This window comes from Camelus ferus, chromosome 11, assembly GCF_009834535.1.
Source record: "Camelus ferus isolate YT-003-E chromosome 11, BCGSAC_Cfer_1.0, whole genome shotgun sequence".
NCBI classification, from domain to species: domain Eukaryota; kingdom Metazoa; phylum Chordata; class Mammalia; order Artiodactyla; family Camelidae; genus Camelus; species Camelus ferus.
This window is the reverse complement of record NC_045706.1, coordinates 49,823,082-49,843,927: the sequence shown is the minus strand read 5'-3', so window position 1 is coordinate 49,843,927 and position 20,846 is coordinate 49,823,082. Positions and strand designations below refer to the sequence as shown.

At 44.4% G+C, this 20,846-nt stretch overlaps 1 protein-coding gene across 1 annotated transcript in view; it reads right to left on the bottom strand.

Annotated features, from left to right (window-relative positions):
* The window catches only part of FAM241B (family with sequence similarity 241 member B), a 94,237-nt gene that overhangs the window by 41,450 nt on the left and 31,941 nt on the right, over positions 1–20,846 (bottom strand). The window lies entirely within an intron of this gene.

Genomic DNA, 20,846 nt, shown 5'->3' with positions numbered 1-20,846 from the left:
ATTTTCCAAAACTGTTTCAGCTATTCTAGTTCCTTTGCCATTTCATATAAATTTTAGAATAATCTACAAAAAAATCTTTCTGGGGTTTTGATAGGAATTATGTTAAGCCTGTATATCAATCTGGGAAGAACTGACATCTTTACTATGTAGAATATTCCATAAACATGGTATGTCTCTCCATTTATTTAGATAGTCTTTCATCAGCATTCAACTACCAGTCCCATATGTGTTCTGCTAGATTCATATGCAAATATTTTATTTTTGTGTGTGCATTATTGTAAATGGTATTTCATTTTTAATTTCAGTTACCACATGGTCATTGCTAGTATATAGAAATAGAATTGATTTTTTTATGTTTATCATGTATTCTGCAACCTTGCTGAATTCACTTACTAGTTCTAGGAGGTTTTATGTTTAAGGTAATTATTGATATGTTAAATCTTACTCTGCCAATAAAATTTTTTTCTATTTGTTCCTTGTTTCCTTCTTTTGAAAAAAAAGAAAAAGAAAAGTGTGGACTGCACTTAGTGACTTGCTTCCAAAGAATACAGCATGGAAGAGGGGAAAAGATAACTACAATGGAGAAATCTGACAAATACTACCTTAGCTAAATGATCATGAGTAACACTATCAGTGATAAATCATTCTGCTAATATTATGTACTCTTGCTATGATCTAATGAGAACAGAGATGGCAGCAGAAAAGCCAGGGAAATTAGTTAATTTGAAGAACAGACAGAAAAAATATAGAAAAAACTAAACAAAATATCAGGGACCTGCAAGACAGTAACAAATCATATAACATGCATATAATTTGTTTATGGTTTCCTTTGCTGTCCAAAAAACAAGCTATTTATTTATTTATTTTAATTTATATATATATATTTTTAACATTTTTTATTGATTTATAATCATTTTACAATGTTGTGTCAAATTCCAGTGTTCAGCACAATTTTTCAGTTATTCATGGACATATACACACTCATTGTCACATTTTTTTCTCTGTGAGTTATCATAACATTTTGTGTATATTTCCCTGTGCTATACAGTGTAATCTTGTTTATCTATTCTACAATTTTGAAATCCCAGTCTATCCCTTCCCACCCTCCACCCCTCTAGTAACCACAAGTCTGTATTCTCTGTCTGTGAGTCTATTTCTGTCCTGTATTTACACTTTGTTTTTGTTTGTTTGTTTGTTTGTGTTTTTGTTTTTTAGATTCTACATATGAGCGATCTCATATGGTATTTTTCTTTCTCTTTCTGGCTTACTTCACTTAGAATGACATTCTCCAGGAGCATCCATGTTGCTGCAAATGGCATTATGTTGTCGGTATTTATTTTTCATTCTTCTGACTTTCTTAGAATAAACTCTTTAAAGCAAAAGTAACAACAATATAAGAAAAGCAAAAATGATAATAATGTACGATAGGTTTATAACATGAAGAAGTAAAATATATCACAAATATAGCACAAAGGATGGAGGGGACAGGTAAATGGCCTCATACTTTTAGAAGGAAATAATAAAACTAATGAAAAGGCATAGAATTAAGAGGCCAATAGAGGAAATGAGGTGAAATACTAAAAAATATTTGATTGACTCAGAAGAACATAGTAAAGGGAAAATGAAGGGAAAAAATTGAAGGAACAAATAAAAGACCACACCAACAATTACATTAGAGATAAATGCATTACACACTCCAATTAAAAGGTAGATGTTGTCAGAAGAGACTAGATTTTTTTTAAGGCCAAATACATACTGTCTATAAGAGAGACAATTTAAATATAAAAATACAAATAGATGGAAATTAAATGGATGGAAAGAGACATACACTGCAAACGCTAAACAGAGGAAACTTGATGTGGCTATATTAATGTCAGACAATGTAGATTTAAAGACAGAGCTTATGATGAGAGATACAGGGGACCATCTGATGATATTAAAAATGACAATTAATTAACAAGATATACCAGTTCCTAAAATGCATGAACTTAATAACAGAATTTCAACATTTATGAAACCAAACTGACAGAACAAAAGAAAGTTTAGAGAAATCCATAATTTTAGCCAACAATTTTAACACCCTTCATTTGTTAATTGACTGAAGCAGGAAAAAAAAGAAAAGAAAAGAAAAGAAAACCCAAGGATATAGAAGATCTGAACAACACTATCACCCAATTTGACCTAACTGACATTTGCAGAATGCTACCATCCAACAACCACAAAATATAAATTAATTTCAAGTGCATATGGAGTATTTAAGAAAGACCATATGTAAGTTTTAATAGAGTCAAAAGGTTAAACATTTATAGAATATTTCTCTGGTCACAAAGGAATTAAATTAGAAACCAATAAAGAATAAGATATTAAGGGACAAATAATTAGAAATTAAAATAACATACTTTTATATAACCCATGAGTCAGAGAAAAAAGTCACAAGAGAAATAAAATATTTTGAACTGGAGTGCTAATGAAAACACAACATATCAAAATCTGTAGTACGCAGATAAAGCAGTGTTTAGAGGGGAACGTACCACTTTAAATGCCTATATCGTAAAATAATCAATTATCTAGGTTTCCATGTTAAGAAGCTAGAAAAAGAAGTAAACAGAAAAAAATTCAACCTTGTGTAAATAGAAGAAAAAATAATAATGAAGAGCAGAATTCAATGAAATGGAAAGAGACAAAAAAGAAAATAAAGACAAAGTTTTTTCCTTGAAAAGGCTAATGAAGTTAATAAACCCCTAACTAGACTTGTCAGGAAGAGAGAATACCAAATACCAGCATCAGGAATTAAATGTCATATCACCAGGGATACTGCAGACCTTAAAAGAACACTGAAGAAGTATTGTGAACAAATTTTAAGGATGAAATAATATCAATTTTAAACACTCTTTTGGAAAATAGAAGAGAAGCAAGCACCTCTGTCTCATTCAGGGTCCCATCAGGAGACAGAAGCCAAATGGTAATTCGAATGGTAATCTAAAGTTTAACATAAAGAAGTATTAACAGGAGATGGGGAGGAAAGGGGGGAAATTGCCTAGTAAGAGTTAAAGAGAGCCCTAAAGAATATAGGAATAGCAAACACAGTGAGTACCCACTATTCCTGGGAGCTGAGCCTGGATAATCATAATCCCTGGGCCGAAATCCTGACCTCACTGAAGAGGATGTGGCGTGGCTCACTGGATGGTGGAGAGGTTGCTGAGGTGCCAGAGGTGCCCTGTGACTTGATGGAAACCTGCCCCTTGGGATGCAGAGGGAAGTCATCCACAGTGAGGTGTCACACCTTGGAACTTGCTACAAAGTTGCTGGGGTGGCCATTTATGGGGAGGTACCTCACTGGCAGCACTCCACTGCCAAGCCACCTGAGGAGGTACCCAGGAAGATGGCTGGCTGCCATGTGCCACAGGAACATGGAGGTGGAGAAGCCACCATGCTGATCTAGCTAAGCACAGCGAGCTCACTCTGCAGCAAGAGAAAATCCTTTTCTCCTCCAGTGTCCCTCCAGCACCCTCTACTGACAAGGCTTAATGTGGTGCCAGCTGACAAAGCAGAAATACTTGCATGACCATCTCTTTAACATACAGCAGGCAAAGAATGGATTTGGAGTTGAAAGGCAATACACTGATAACTGACATAGCCTGCCAATTCATTTTTATGAATTTTATGGCCAGGAAAACTTCGATAACAAAACCTGACAAAAACAACACAAGAAAATTATAGACCAACATGGAAACAGCCTAAATGTCCATCAACAGGTGACTGGATAAAGAAGATGTGGTATATTTATACAATGGAATACTACTCAGCCATAAAAACCGACAACATAATGCCATTTGCAGCAACATGGATGCTCCTGGAGAATGTCATTCTAAGTGAAGTAAGCCAGAAAGAGAAAGAAAAATACCATATGAGATCGCTCATATGTGGAATCTAAAAAACAAAAACAAACACAAACAAACAAACAACAAAAACAAAGCATAAATAAAGGACAGAAATAGACTCACAGACAGAGAATACAGACTTGTGGTTACCAGAGGGGGTGGAGGGTGGGAAGGGATAGACTGGGATTTCGAAAACTGTAGAATAGACTACACTGTATAGCACAGAGGAAATATACACAAAATGTTATGATAACTCACAGAGAAAAAAATGTGACAATGAGTGTGTATATGTCCATGAATAACTGAAAAATTGTGCTGAACACTGGAATTTGACACAACATTGTAAAATGATTATAAATCAATAAAAAATGTTAAAAAAAAAAGAAAATTATAGACCAATATCCTTCCTGAACATAGATGTAAAAGTCCTTACCACAACATTAGCAAATCAATTACAGCAATGTATAAAAAGGATAATACATCATGACCAGTAAAGTTTATCCCAGCACTGCAAGGTTGGTTTAACATTTTTTTAAAAAGCAATCAATATAATTCACCACATTAAAGAATAAAGGACAAAAAGTACACAATCATTTCAATAGACACACAAAGTGTATTTGATAAAATTCAACAGCTATTCATGATTTAAAATCTAAGTGAACTAGAAATAGAAGAGAACTTCTTCAACCTGATAAAGGCCATCAATGAAAAACCTACCAATAATGTCATGCACAGTGGTGAAAGACCAGAGCCACGGAAGAGAAGTGAAAAAACTTAATTGGTAAATTTGCTGCTGGAGATGTCGCCTTAGATAGGACAGGTGAGAAATTGCCTGATTTCTCTTGTTCCCACCCTTTACTCTCCCACCAGGGTCTCCTACTGGCTAATCCCAGGCAGAAACCAGTTCTGCCCTAGAGCCCAGGAAACACAGCCCATGAGGGTCAGCTCCCTGCAACTCAGAGCAGAGCCGGGGAATGGCAAAGGGGGATCTCAGGGAAAGCAGGGACTATTCCAGAGATGTTGCTGCCTGCTGGGAAGCTGTCGGATCTCACAGCAGAAGGAGGTGGGCTTAGCCCTGCACAGCCAGGGCAGCTCATAGTAGTCCGGCCATACCTTCTTTCTTTCTTTTCTTTTTTTTTTTTTTTGGGGGGGGGGTGGTTAGGTATATTTATTTATTTTAAATGGAGGTACCAGGGATTGAACCCAGGACCTCATGCTTGCTAAGCACACACTCTACACTGACTTGACTTTGAGGGAACTCCTCCTTCCCTATTCTGAGTCCACCTGACTCAAACCCCTCACTTCCCCTCCTCACCCTCATACCCAATAGTCCAGGGATGGAGCAAGTGGCCCAGGCTAAGCCAGTCAGAGCATCTCATTCCTCCTGTCCTAGTGATTGGTTCAGAGGTGAACATACAACCCCAGTCAGATGAATCAGAGCTAATGAGAGTCAGTAAGACTAATTTGAGCCACGAAGGAAGCAGATATATTTGGCAAGACTTACCCTGGGGCGGAAGAGAATGTTTCTTTATTAGGACATAGGATTATCCCAACAGTCCTTAAAGCACATCTTTGACTCAGTTAGACCCATTAGTCTAACCATTTTCCTTGTGACGTACCTATAAATACGAGAGGACCTCCAGGGGCCCAAGCAGGGCAAGTCTAACAGGGCATTTCTCCTGACACCCTCTTCCTTCTCCAGTGATGCCATGCCTGGGGAGAGCTTGAGGCTATAGCTAACTGGTGGCTCTGACATCATCCTGGCCTACAGGGCAGGTCATTGTGTTTCTATTTCTCAGCTCCTTCTATGCTCTGCTCTGCTGGAACTGACTGTGTAAACCATATACCTGCTTTGCCTGCCAATTTTCTGTAAGATTTTGACAACAGGGGAGACTGGAGGGAGACCGGGAGACAAGAAGAGGTGAGAAGGGACTTATTCCTCCCCATTTGCTGGAGTGTCTTGTCAGCTTTGCCCCAGCACTGGCCCTAACAATAGAAACTGATTCTAGCACGAATGCCCCGGTTTCCTTTGACAATCTCAGCACCAGTCTCATCATCCCACCCTTAGCTAGCAGTATCAGCACCCACCAACACCCTTCTCGGAGCTCTGAGCTCCACAGAATCCTTGCTCTGAACTTGCAGATCCTAGCCCCCAGTCCAAGAGGCTGCAGCTGCTTCCTGTAGCTATTACCCTGTGTCCCCTTGGTGTAACCTTTTTGCTTTTCACCTTCAGGTACTTTTTGCTTCCAACACCTGCTTGACCAATTTCCTATATTAAATTCCCTAGAGTACTTTCTGTTTTTCTGACTAGACCTTGACTGATTCATGTGTTAAAACAGTGATCAGGTTTTTGGGTAAACTTTTTGGTAAGAGGGCCAGTTAGTAAATATTTTAGGCACTGTGGGTCATAAAGTCTCTGTGTGACTACTTAATTCTGCTGTTGTAGCACCTAAATTAATGAGCATAGCTGTCTTTCAATTAAACTTTATTTATAAAAATGGGTGGCTGGCTATAATTTGCTAGCCATTGTGTCAAACCAAGATTTAAAGGAGTCATAATAGGTCAAATCAGGAAGCCAATCCTTGGATAACCTGAGGCAAGCAGAAGGCTAGGAGTAATTAGATCCAGCCTCTAACTTCAGGCAAGTCACAGTCTACTCTTGAATTTTGGGGTCTTCATTTATAAGAGGTAGTTGAATTATCACTAGATTATCCTTATGATCCCTTCCAGCTCTAAAAGTTCAGTGGTTCTGTATTATCTCCAAAACATTAAATCTGCAAAGCAATGTCTCAAGTCAGCTTCCTCAGGAAGCAGACTGTGAGGCGGAGATTACTGTGCAGGGAGTTTATGCGAGAGTTCTCTTAGGACCAATATCTGTGGAGGCCAAAGAAGAGGAAGAAAGCAGGATTGGGAAGGGGGTTAAGTTGGACTCAGGCATTTTCTCAACAAAGGCCTCATTCTACCCAAGAAAGCTCTGAAGCTGGGACGGTCCTTAAGGCTATCCCAAGTTGGGGTGATGGGAATGAATATGTATGTTCCACTTTGACCAGTCATCAGATGCAGGCTGCTGCAAGAAGGGAACACAGCACCTATACTAACCTGAGGCAATCTCTGAAGAGGGCTGACAGCCAAAGGCACTCCTAGCATCTAGAAGAGTTAAGTCCTTCATTGCTAAAGTGTGATCTGGATGAAGCATCACTGCAGCATCCACTACGGTCCACTGTCGTGCTGCTCAGATCTCAGATTAACTTCTTTGTATAAGTTCTGAGTGCACCTTCTCTAGAATTCTGGGAAGTTTTTATTTCATGGGGGGAACACAGAAAATGAAGGCATCAACTAGAAGAAAACAATACCAGCTTCATATTTGATCTTGGGCTACAACTGACACATATAATCTCCCTTCTTTTCTATTCATTCTAGATTTCCTAGATAGCATCTCTCCTGGTCTCAGTGGTCTACCTGGTGGCATGACCTAACCCTCATCCTGGAGAGGTCTGAGCCCCTATCACCATGCACTACTCAGGCTGTGGCTGCTACACTTGTCCCTCTAACACCAAAAATGGGCAAGAGAGTTCCAAGATGCATCCAAGCGGATCATCTGGGTAGCAAACCTATTACTCCTTGCCTCTACTTTGTAACAGCTGTCCTATATCATTCTGGGGATTGAAATCAACTACTCCTGACAAGGTGATGTACTCATCTTCCCAATTCAAGGAGCTTGATACGCCAAGGCTGCAACCTTAACTTTTAATTCCACGCACTCATGTTCTATCTCCTGTGGGAGCACTCTCCCTTTGGGTTCTTGGGGTCTGCATGCCCAAAATGGCAGGGGCAGAAAGCTAAATTCCCCAAGAGGGCCATTGAGAGTGACAGAGAATAGGGCTACTCCTGCTCCCACTCTCTTGATTCCTGGACTCATACATTCTACCCTACTGAGTACATAGCACCACAAAGATTGTTGATTTAGAATGTATACCATGTCTGCCAAAGAAGACATAGAGATGGGCAACAGACATGAAAAGATGTTCAACATCACTAATCATCAGGGAAATGCAAATCAAAACCACAGTGAGATATTACCTCACACCTGTCAGAATGGTTATCACCAGAAAGACAACAAATAACAAGTGTTGGTGAACATGTGGAGAAAAGGGAACCCTAATGCACTGTTGGTGGGCAGTTGTAGTGTCAGTCACTATGGAAAACAGTACAGAGGTTCTTCAAAAAATTAAAAATCAAACTTCCATATGATCTAGAAATTTCACTTTTGGGTATTTACCCAAAGAAAACAGAAACACTAATTTGAAGACATGTGCACACTAATGTCCATTGCAGCATTATTTACAATAGCCAAGATACGGAAACAACTTAAGTGTCTGCCACTAGATGAGTGGATCAGGAAGACAGAGGTAGGTAGGTAGGTAGATAGATAGACAGACAGACAGACAGACAGACACAATGGAATATTACTCAGCCATAAAAAAGAGAGACCTTGCAATTTGTGACAACATAGATGGATCCAGAGGGTATTATGCTAATTGAAATAAGTCAGGTAGAAAGACAAATTACCTATGGTCTCACTTAAATGTAGAATCTAAAATAACAAAACAAATAAAGCAAAGTGAAAACAGACTCATAGATACAGAGAATACGGGGTTGGTTGCCAGATGAGAGGAGGGTGGGAAGGGTTGAAATAGCTGAAAGGAATTAAGAGGTAAAAGCCTCCAGTTATTAAATAAATAAGCCATGGGAATGTCACATACAGCATAAGGAATATGGTCAGTAATATTGCAGTAATTTTACATGGAGATAGATGGTTACTAGACTTACCAAGGTGATCACTTCATAATATATGCAAATGTCAAATCACTATGTAGTACACCTGAAACTAGCATAGTATTGTACCTCAACTGTATCTCAATAAACAAACAGACAAACAAAGAATGTATGCTATGTTCCAGAGGATGGCGTCCCATCCTTCCTGACTCAGGGGAGCCTTCAGTAGCTCAGTCCAACACTCCGTTAGGCCAGCAGCTTCTCAAAGGTGCCACATGTAAAATAACTACTGCATCCCATGATCCTGTGTCCAATCCCTCACCTTCCTTTCTCTGACATGAGCTCCTTCATCATACACAATGCAATGTGGGCATCCTAAGACAAGAGATTTATGTTGGAGCTGAAATGCCAGGAAAAGCCTCTGGAGAAGTGGAAACAACTTTTTCCCCTAAGACATGGCTTTGAAAAAACTGCAGTATTTTAGTATTTCAGAACCATCACCTCCTGCTTTCTCCCAGTCTTTCTCCCTCATCCTGTTTCCAGACTTTCTCTAATGTCCTCATGGCATTTCCCAGAGTGTAAAATACGGACCATCAAAAAGTAGCTAACAAAACAAGATTAGGGATGAATTCCATAGTGTCTCCCTGCACTGTACTCTGAGTTCTCATCACACATTAGTGGCTAGTAACCTAAGTCTCATGCATTTGCACAGCCCTCTGTTGTTTGTACAACACTTTCACTCACAGCACTACATTTGTAATGACAATGCTCTCTTACATCCATTTGAAACACTCAACTGTCCCCTAAGCTGCTTCATACCTTGTGTCTTACTCCAGGCAGAATTAAGACACCCTTCCCTTGCCTTAAGGACAACACACCTTCCTGCTTGTCCACCTCCCTCTCTGGCCACAGCCCTGCAATCTCCTTAGGGTTTCCTCCTCTCTTACCTTTAAAGGTTGGAGTTCCTAAGACCTCGTTCTTATGCCCTTCTCTTTTCACTCTATGCTCTTTCCCTAAACTGTTTCATCTACACCCAAACATTGGCTATACCCAGATAACTTACACATAAACATCTCTAGCCCACACTTCCACCAAGACACGTGTGGCCAACAGTCCACTTCATCCATCTCCATCTGGACATCTCAAAGGCACCAAACATGACATGTCTGCTGATGATCTCCATCTCACTGAAAAATGCCCCATTCTTTCTATTATTCCCTCCCTAATGCCCCATATTTGATCTAGTGCCAGACTCTGCCCACTTTCCCTCTCTCAGTTAAATCCACCCATTTCTCTCCATGCCCTGACACCAGTCAAGCCCCACCGTCTCACATGGACAAGCCTCTTGGCTACCCCTCTGTTTATGCCAATCCACTCTTCTCACACACACTGATCCCTTCATAAACATACATTATGAACATGTCAGTCCGCATGTCAGAACCACTCAGTGGCTTCCGATTGCTCTCAGGGTAAATATACATGAAGACCTGCAGGGCCCAGCCCTACCAAACAGAGCCCTGCTAGCCCTCCAGCTTCATCTCAAACCTCTCTCCCTCCTACTCTGTGCTCCATCCACAAGGCCCTTTCCCTTTACCAAATATGTCACGCTTCTTCCAGCTTCAGGCCTTAAGCATGTTGGTCCTCTCTCTAGAATACCTTCCCTGATCTCAAGCTTCCATTGCACCTTAAAGCTTGCCACTCAGAGCTCTCTCCAGGGTTTGTCATCATCTATTCATATGACTGCTTTGTTAACATACACCTCCTTAAGTAGATGGCCGTCAGCCCCATGAGGGACTGTGCATTTTGCTCTCTTGTGCATCCCTGTCACTGTCCCAGTGGCCAGCACACAATAACCCTCAATAAAGCATTGCCCTTTCTGCGAGCTGGGCACTATTCTAAGTGCTAGACATCTATTAGCTTATTCAAACGAAGAACAACCTTACATGTGAGCACTATTACTGCATCCATTTTGTAGATGAAAGAATCAAAGCCAGAGAAGTTAAGTGATTAGTCCAACATTACAAAGAGATTAAGATGCATCCATAGCCTGGATTCAAACTTGCCTCGATGACTCCCGAGTCTGCTCTTGATCATTCTCTCAACCCCCTCTTCATGAATGAGGGAGCAGTCTACAGTTCCACAGAGTGGGAGTTAGAACCCAGAGCCGAGGACTCTTCCTGCTAGCTTTGGTTCCTGCATCTTTGCCTGCAGTCACCTCACCAAAAGCTTATAAGCTAGTCACCTGTGGCCTCGCCCCAACTCTGGCTTCATATCAAAAGCACCTGGAGGATTTGTTAAATTTTCAGACTTCTGGGCTACCAGAGGGCCTGACCTGGAGGAGCAGATACAGAAGGTGTATAATTCCTAGTCTAGGTACCTGTCTACAATTAGACTCTGAGCTCTTGAGGCAAAGACTGGATTTATTCCTAGTGCTGAGCACAGCACTTTCCCCTCTTCAGTCCTCAGTAAATGTGTGCAGAATGACTGAAAGTCCTTCTTTTGGTTTGTCACAATTTTATTCAAAGCTCTTTATTCACTCAGGGCCTTGGAACATCTCTATAGAAGAGAAGAGACCTCTCATGAAAAAAATCATAGAGATAGTATTACTTGTCCAAATTTCTCAGCAACCTTTAGACAACTAGCTCTTAATGTTCGGGAAAGGAGGCCGTAGACACCTTAGATAACCTGATGAATCTCTGAATCTTCTCAGAAAGATGTATGTACACACAGAACATTATCTACCAACTTTCAGGTTTCACAATCCTTGGGAGCCCCTAGGCTAGGGGGATGGACACTACATTAAGGATCTCTACTGCAATCTAAGGAGGAAAAGTTCATATTTTCTAATAACTAAGTTTGATAAAGACTGTTGGTAATAGATTTCCAATATGCAGCTGGGCATGTGTTCACCCAGACTTCAGACTACATTTCCAGCCTCCCTTGCAGCTATATTAAGCCATGAGATTAAGCACTGGTTGATCAAAACATAAGGAGAAGTAATGCACACAACTTCCAGGTTGTGCCCTTAGAGGAAAAGTGTTTCCCCTTATCCGCCTCCTTCGTCCCCACAGCTTTGGATCCATTGCTTGCATCAGAGTTTACAACAGCAGTATGGGTCCAATTAGACTCTTCCACTCATTCCATATCCTGCCAACTTCCTGCTGGCTGCCCAGATGCCCAGGTCTCACATAACCTTCACCTACCTGGGCCCATTTACAACATCCTTGCTAAATTCTCAACATGACACAGCCACTGTCCTCAAGGAGCTCTTCCTCTATTAAGGGAGACATAGGACAAAGGACCTCCACACACCAGGCAGAGAAGGATGGGTACCAAACAAGAGCAACAAAGAGCAACGGCTCCGGGACTTGATCACGAGATGGTCGAAAGAGACTTGGGTTCTGACTTGGCCACACTTGTAGTGTGACCTTGAACAAGACATATTTCCTTTCTGAGCCTCAGGTCCCAATCATTTGTCAACTTAGTGCTGGAGACCACATGCTAGTGACAGTCTTTCTGGTTATTGATATTTCTCACAACACCTAGCACATCATGGGTTTGAGCTATGGTTCTGTAATTCTTCAGAAGGGGACTAGTATTACTTACAATTTACTCAGGTTAAGAACTATAATAATTATATTTACAATAGCCAAGATATGGAAGCAACCTAAATGTCCATGGACAGAAGATTGGGTAAAGAAGATACTACTCATCCATTAAAAAAAAGAATAAAATAATGCCATTTGCAGCAACATCAATGGACTTGGAGATTCTCATTCTAAGTGAAGTAAGTCAGAAAGAGAAAGAAAAATACCATATGATATCACTTACATGTGGAATCTAAAAAAAGACACAAATGAACTTATTTACAAAACAGAAACAGACTCATAAACATAGAAAACAAACTTATGGTTACTGGGGGAATGGGGGAGTAGAGGGATAATTTGGGAGTTCAGGATCTGCAGATACTAACTATTATATATAAAACAGATAAACAACAAGGTTCTACTGTATAGCACAAGGAACTATATTCAATACTTTGTAATAGCCTATAATGAAAACTAATATGAAAAGGAATATATATATATATATATATATATATATATATATATATATATATATATATATATATATTCAGATATATATATCTGAATCACTATGCTGTACACCAGAATTTACACAATTACAGTTAACACAACATTGTAAACTGACTATACTTCAAAAAAAATTTTTTTAAAGAACTATAGTAATGAATTCCACCCATGATCTTGAAGGGCTTCTGTGACAGGTGACTCCCCAAGTGTGTTCTATACAACTGAATTGTCAGCCTAACTATTCATGGTGGTGAAATCATGGGGATGGATGCGGTCTCCTAAGGTCATCAGTCCATCTCCTGGCCTCTAAGCAGACTGCATAACCATTCCAGGCCAGAGAACGGGAGGTCTTTACAGAGAGGATTCCACCTCATCTGAAGAGGACTCTTACCATGTTTATTTGGGGAAGAAATAGTCATAAATAGTCTAAATCTCTGCTTTTCTAATTCAAACCACTTCCTCTGGGTCTAACCTCTGTGACTGTAGGAAACAGCTGGCCACCACCCTCTCATAATGACTCTTTGTAAACATTTATGGGGCAGAGGTAAGGTGTGCCCAATTGACCTGGGGCCATCTTGGTGTCTGGGCAATTGCATTGACAGGAATCTGATTTGTAGTTTCCTGTGAAGAATTGAAGGTCTGCACAAAAGTTCTCCCCTCTATACTTACATCTGCAAAGTGTACCCAACCACCAAATAAGATCACATGCCAGGGGCCTCCAAGCCCACTATGGTTTCTGCTGGACAAGAGTAAATGAGCTATATGCACACACCACCAGCTCATTGATTAGCCCATACCTCCTTCATTGGTAGTTGTTCGGCAAGAGTCTATCTGAGATGGTTTTACAACCAGCTCGTAAGTGGGACCCAGAGTGTAACAGAGAGCCAGGGTGAATGAAGCACAGACTTGGGGTCAGAAGACCTAGATTCTTATTCCCACTTCACAATATAAGTTGGGTGTCTTTGGATGAGTCACATCAGCTCTCTAAAGCCTCAGTTTCTTCATAGAAGTAGTTTGCAGATTTCTGACCATGTTGCCTCACTCATGTGCTAAGAAATAACAATGGGTGATAAAGAGCCCATCAAATATAAACCTATGTCATAACTGTTGATGATTCCTCTATTTAGGTTGCTAAGACAGCAGTGGGTTGCCCAGACAGGGGAGCATGAGGAGAGTCACATATTAGAACTTCCAGTTATATTTATTTTTATTTCTTGGGTGCAAATTTCTTTGGAGATACTTTTTATAATTTATGTATTACATTGTATTCATAAAAACAGAGCACATGAATTAGATCATTTAAGCCCCATGAGGTAGGTTCTCTATTATTATCCCCGTTTTATAGGAGGCGCCTCAGAGAGGTTGAGTCAATTGGCCAAAGTTACTAACACAGCTACTAAGTGCAGAAGTCCAAAATGGAACCCAGGATGCCTGGCTCAAAATCGCATTCTCTTTTCCACTATTAATGCTGGCTGGCACAGAAAGACATCTATAATTTATAGTAAGTCATATTTTGCATATGTTTTATATTGTACATAATACGTGAAGGATTAACAAATACTAACATATTTTGAAGAATGTGCTTAACATAGTTTTCTGATAGTGCCACATAATAATAAAAAAAAATTGAGCCCACCTGCTTTACAGTCTAAGCAAAGAAGGATATGCAGCTTACTGCCCTCACAGCACAGCTGGGGCTGCGGTGAGCTAAATGGGGTGCCTTGGGCACACAATTTAAGAAGGCGCCAATTCTCAAAGTCCTACAAACCTGGCCCTGTGTCCACAGCATTTCGGGGAGCTAGGGAAGGCTTGTGGAAGCACAGAAAGAGAAAGACAAGAGAGAAGGGGAAAGTCTGTTATTTATTGTTTTCAAACCCTTCAACTCCTGTGTCCCTACAGACCTGGCTGAGATCTGCCCACCTCCAGAGGGCTCCAGAGCCTGGCAGGATGAAGATCCTGGAGTGTGGGCAGTGGGTAGGGGGCCAAGGGCGACAAAATGAAGATTCCCTGACAGCTGGCTGGAGAGGACACAGGGAAGAGGAGTTCCAGACTCAGGTCTATGACCTTGAGCAGTAGACTACTCAGGAGTAAAATGGGGACAAGAAAAATCCCTTCCTGGCCCCCTCACATGTTGTGTGAGAGGGAGATCTGCCTTCTTCAAAGTTCTGTATGGATATTAATGTTATTAAGTACTGCATGGAAAACTGCATTGCATTACATTCTATTGCTTCTCCACTGAGTTGATCTAGAATTCATTCTTGACCCTCCCCACCTGCTACCCCTGTCCCCTTACTGCTTTCCCAATCTGATGACTGGTGGAGGGGTATCCACGGTGAACTAAAGAAATGAGGTGCATTCACCCCCAACTCATAGCAGTTCCGACACCCTTTGGTTTTGATTGCCTTTGCCTAGACAGAATCCCCAAGGAGCCGGTTGGGAAGGGGACACAAGGACTGGGAAACAGAGGGACCACCAGGCAGAGGGCTCCCCTGCCAGCACAAGCCCTGATTTCTACAAAGGAGACTTCTCCTAAAGAAGACTGCCCCCTTCCTTGGGCCAGTGGATCTCAGAAATGGTAGAGCCACATTCAGTCAAAAAAGACACAGAAAGTAAGAAAATTTATGTAAGGCTGAGGGAGGCTGTCTCTATCTCTCCTTTGGAATAAGCAGAGCTCATCCAAGCTTACAATGAGGATGGGAGGAGGCATATTTTTCTCCAGAAACAGGCTTGGTGAGACCAAGGGGCTTAAGAGCAATACACCCACCACCCAGCCTCCCCAATCCATCCCAGCATTGGAAGAAATGAAGGTCTGAAAACTGGGCATCAGCAGGCATGCCTATCACCGAGTATCAGAGTGGCCCAAAGGTTCCTATGCCCTGAAAGCTGAAAGATGGAGGGGAAGAAGATAGCTTCCTAAACCCCTCAGTGCCTGTCTTTCCTCAGGACCATCACTGCCCCTAGGCCCTCAACTGTTGGTGAAAGACCCATTAGCTAGAAATTCAGATCCAGAAACAGAATGTGGGCATTGAGGGAGGGGAGTTGCACTCTTTGGGTTTCTTCCACTCACAGCTTAAGGCCCATTGCTATCCAAAACATCCAAATTTTGCAAAACTTGAAAAGAAAATTACGAAGTATTTCTTCCACAGCTTTTCCCCTTTAATAGAGGGGATTACCGAGGCCCAGGTGAAATAATTCACTCAGGGTGGCACAGTGATAGTGGCAGAGCCAGGTCCCTACTCCACACTGAATGCTATTCTCATCATGCTCTATTAGCGCCACCAGTAGAGGGGATAAGCAGCCTGGCGAAGTGTGCCAAGTGGCCTTCTCCAGCCCTAGTGCGCCTCAGGTGGATGCCCACTCATGGGAATCTCGGGAGGACTGAGGCGTCTTCACTACCCAGGAGTTTAAAAGCCCAGAGGTCAAGCGAAGGCCCAGAGATCAGGTAGTGCCCAACCCGCACCTGCAGAGCTTCTGGCTCTCTCAATTCTCCCAGGGACCCCTTTCCCGCAGCCTTTCCGTCTGCGCTCTGAGTCCACATCCTTGCGCCCTCCTGGACCCCAGCGCCGCGCCGCGCACTGCGCCACGGCGGCAAAGGGCAAGCGCAAAATTGGAAGTGCCTGGAGATGGCCTCACGGCCTCCTGGCGGTTTCCGTTTCTTCCTTTCTGGGGAGGGAAAATTACACAGCGCTGTTTGTTTCCCCAGCCCCGGCGGGCGCGGACCGGGCATATGGACATGTCACGCTCAGCATCTGTGTCATCGGTCGCGTTTTCTGTGTTTGGCTGTGTGTGTGTGTGTGTGTGTGTGTGTCTGTGTGTGTGTGTGTGTGTGTGTTTGTGTGTGTGTGTGTTTGAGGCCGGGGCGCTGGGAACAAATGCGCATCTGTTAAATTTGACAATAAAGTCCTACAGCGAAGCTGCCAAGATTGGGACGGCGGGTGGGGGCGGAAGGCAGAGAGGGTGGGGGAGAGCTGGAGTCTCAAAAGGCGACTCTAAAGCGCCTGGCCCAGGTATTATGTCAGGAGAAGGTGAGGAGAGCAGCTGCTCCTTCTCGCGGGGTGTGTATGGGAGCGAGGGTGCATGTGTCCCTGTGAAGAGTACACACCGATCTGCTCAACATATGTCGCCACAAATCACAGTATCTCTCCCTCCTCCCACCCCCACTCCCTCCTGACCCAGGGCAGAGCAGAGAGAAGCGCTGAGAAGAGGCGCCGCTTCAACAGGTGTCTTGGTGCGCAATGCACCTTTTCACGCATTCACTGTCTCCGCCGGCGGCGAGATAATGTAGACACTTTGTTTCCAGGAGCTGCGTGCGAGCTATGGACTCTCGGGGGGGGGGGGGGCGAGGCGGCCCTGGGCAGGGAGGGGGATCTGCAAATAAAGACCTCGGATGCTCCTGGGGTCCCGGGCCCTCTCTTCCTTTTGTTAGAGGACTCCCTGGACCGCAGCTCCTTCGTGCGCCCTGGGGGGTGGCATATGGCGCCCTCTCACCTACCCAAGAAAAAGAACTAGCTACCCATTCAAGAGCGCACGAGGTCCCTGAGCCGGGGAGGGGGAGTCTCTGAGGGGATGGCTTCTCTCCCAAAGCGAATGAGGAGCCTGCCTTATCTCTCTCCCCACCCCACCTCCGCCAAACCCTCAGCTGGCGCAGCAGCAGTTGGGTGGGGAGCAGCGCGCAGGGCAGCACCAGCCTGCGGAAGCGCCCCAGCTCCCGGCAGATGAAATATGGGGCTGGTGAGCCCCTGGAGACCATATGCTTTCAATAAAAGAAGACAAATAGGACTGAGATAGGCCTTGCAGCCAACCTGTTATAAATGGGTGGCAACTGGGCCAATGTACACGGGAGAAATCCCGGGGGGAGGCCTGCTCCGTGCCAAATCCATGTGTCAGCTTCTAGGACAGGTGTGCCCAGGGGCCAGGGGCCAGGTCTCCCCACTCTGGGTTTATCACGGCAAAGGTAATATTGTGCTAACTATGAGTAAACAGTCATTGTGAAAACGAAGGAGAGTTTATCAGAGGCGAACTAGTTGGGGGGTGGCTTAACAATAAAGTTGCCCGCCTTGGGAGCAGGTGATGGCTGGCTGTGGGACTCCCGTGGTAGATGTTTTCCAAAGCACTCCACTTTACAATCTCTTGTAATTATTTATTAAGCGAAATCTATTTATTATTATTTTAGCAAACACTGGAGACAGGTGGGGCTTTCTTTTCGTCGTCTCCTTTTGTTTGAAGGGCTGTTTGAAGTGGCCAGTCTCGGCCCGGGCAGCTCGCTCGCCAGATTTTTGTCTTCCCCTCTTTCAGCTCCGAGACGAAGGCGAGAGAAAGAAGCCCCCTCCACTGGCAAGCTATTAGCTATTCAGCTTCCTGTGGCCACCCTCCCCCAGCTTATTTCTCAAAGAGCCCCCAGGCACTGCTAAGAATCCCCCCGCCAACGAGAAGGCAGTAGGGCGGACCGCTGCCTTCCTTCCTTTCCAATCTACCCGCGGTCTCCAGACGTCAGGCTATCGCCTCTCTCCTGGGGCCCCTCAGCCTCTAGGCAAGCCTAGGTCTCCGGAGAGTCGAGGGTTGCGGGGTTCCCAGAGGCCTTACAGGCAGCGACGGGCCGGGGGCTTCAGGAACAGGCTCTGCTCCCGGCTGGAAGAGCCGCTTCACAAATAACCGCCAGTGCGCACTGAGTTATCACAGCCTGCGCCTCCGCCTCCAAAAGCACAGGAGTTAACTTTGGAGAGGGGGTCTGTGCGTCCTCTGCAGCGGAAAGGGGGTACGTGTATCCTTGACCTCTAACCCTCAAGGACTCCTCCACCTCCGGCCCCGCCCTTCTGACCAGAAGAAGGGCTGCAGAGAGTTTTTGAGTGCCCCAAGGAGACCGCTGCCCCGGCCGCTGCGCGCTCCTCGCCCTAACTGTGTTTTGCGCAAAGCGGGACTGTTGGCGGCCTGCAAGCCCTGGAGAACCCTGAGCAGGAGGAGCGCTGGGGAAGCTGGATAAGAATTCTAAGCTGGTGCCAGAATTCTCTCCCAGTCAAGAAGGTCCCCAAATATCCCCAGAATCTTCCCTGGTGCAGGAAGCTCGCCCTGCAGCTTTCCTCTGTACCCATGAGCCACTTGACCCAGGTTGAGCCAAGATGAGTCCCGCCTTCGTTTCTCATCTGAGGGCCGCTGAGGGATGAAGGTCCTGGTTGTGGGGATCAGTACGGGTTCTTTGATCCCTTATGGTCAGGGTTCCCTCCACGAAGCCAGGCTGGGCCCTGTAGCCCTTAGGGAAGCATCAGTTCCTGATGTGCAGGATGGAAATCATGCAAGGCAAGGGGATGGAGTGGAAAGCAGAGAGATAAAGCGTAAGTGGACATTGGCTCCTCTTGACACTGGGAGATGGGGTCACTATCCTTTTTCTACTCTGACCCTGTCATTCCTCACAGACCCAGGACTTCTATTTTCTATGTTTTGGGATGTCTGGTTTTTGCCTTGACAAAATATTTTCCCCCCATCAAAGAGAGGCAACAGGTGCAAGGGAGAATCTAATACTAGGATTAATACTGAGTTCCATGTGGTTCTGCTACAACTTGCTGTGTGACCTTGGATGAGTCACTTTCCCTTTCTGGGCTTCGACTTTTCTATCTGTTAAATGGACCTAAAGTTTTCATTCTTATGACTAGAAGACAAGTTCAGAGCAAGCTGTGACCTAAGGGAGGAGCAACAGCAAAACTTGGAACTCAGGAGTCTTGGCCGGTCCTTTTGTTGATCCTGAACCTGACCTCTAGCTTCAGTCCCCAGGCATCAAGGGAGGAAGCCTCTGCCAACAGCATACTAGCTGAGACGCTGAGCACAGCACCTCTATCTCCATGCATTCCTAGAGCCACCTCTCCCTGGCTCCCAAGCATATTCACCCTCTCTCTGCCTTAGAGGTAATTTCACCCTCCAAGCAGACTGGGCAAGTGTCAAGAGGGTGTCACTAGGGCAGATACACAGACTTACCTATTCCCCTCACCCCATCCCCTCAGTTTCCCTGCCGGGTTCTGCCCCCAACTCCTGCCAGCTTCCAGGGGCTCAGGGTATATGGACCTGCTAGAAAGTGAAGCCTCTGCCACCTACAGAGACTTAATCCACCCCACCCCCAGGTCTTCCCAGCCTTGGCTTTCTCCTGGGGTGTGTCGCAGTCAAGGGAGAGGAGCAGAAGCTGTGATCCTCCTCACCCTGAGTGACTGGAAGCAGAAGACCACAGGGTGTCTGAAACAGGGACAAAAGGGAGGGATGGGGACAAAAGGGAGGGGTGGGGGAAGAAAGGAGGGGTGATGTGTTCAGACTCATTTTGGAAAGATTTCAAGATAGTGCCAACCAGGGACTTGTGGAATCCCTGTGCTCACCGCCTGACCTCTGCCTAGATCACAGCAGGGGGCTGGACCACAAAGCGGCCGGCAGCCCCTACCCTCCTATGTTTGGACAGGAGGACTAAGGGCAGAAAGAGTTGATCTGCTTCTTGCAGTGCCAGCACTCCACTGGCATTGAGAAGATAAAAGGGCTCACTGTGAACTCCCCGCCCTTTCCTAACCCCTTCTCACCTAAGCTCTTCCCTAGCAGGCCCTGGCAGATTTGTAGGATACTATCCACAATTGGTAGTGGTGGAATGCCCCCTGGAGGTCCCACAATAGCCACCCTCCGCCTCTGGGGCACTACTGAAATGTCTTAGGTTTGGGATGGGGGATGAGGGGTGAGGTTCTAAGCATCTATGTCTGAGGAGTGTTGGATGTCATCTCAAGGCACCGTGGTGAGGGGCTCCTCATCCCCAGGAAAGGTCTCTAAGTGGCAGGAACATAAGCAGGATCTCTCTCTCTGGTTGCCCCGTCCCCCTTCCCAAAATGGAGAGGGTCAGTGAAATGTCACCCTCTATTTTTCCTAATCTGACCCACAGTGCAGGAGAGCAGAATGGCACTGGGAATTTTACACGCTTCTCCAAGCTGGTAGTCAGGACACCTGGCTCCTTGTCCTTTCAGAGTGATTTGGGGCAAGCTGTCTCCTTTCTGAGTCTCAATTTCCCCATGTGTAATCACACGGGTATTGACATACCCTACACATTTCCCAAAGCCCCCTTCAGGGTATCAAGAAG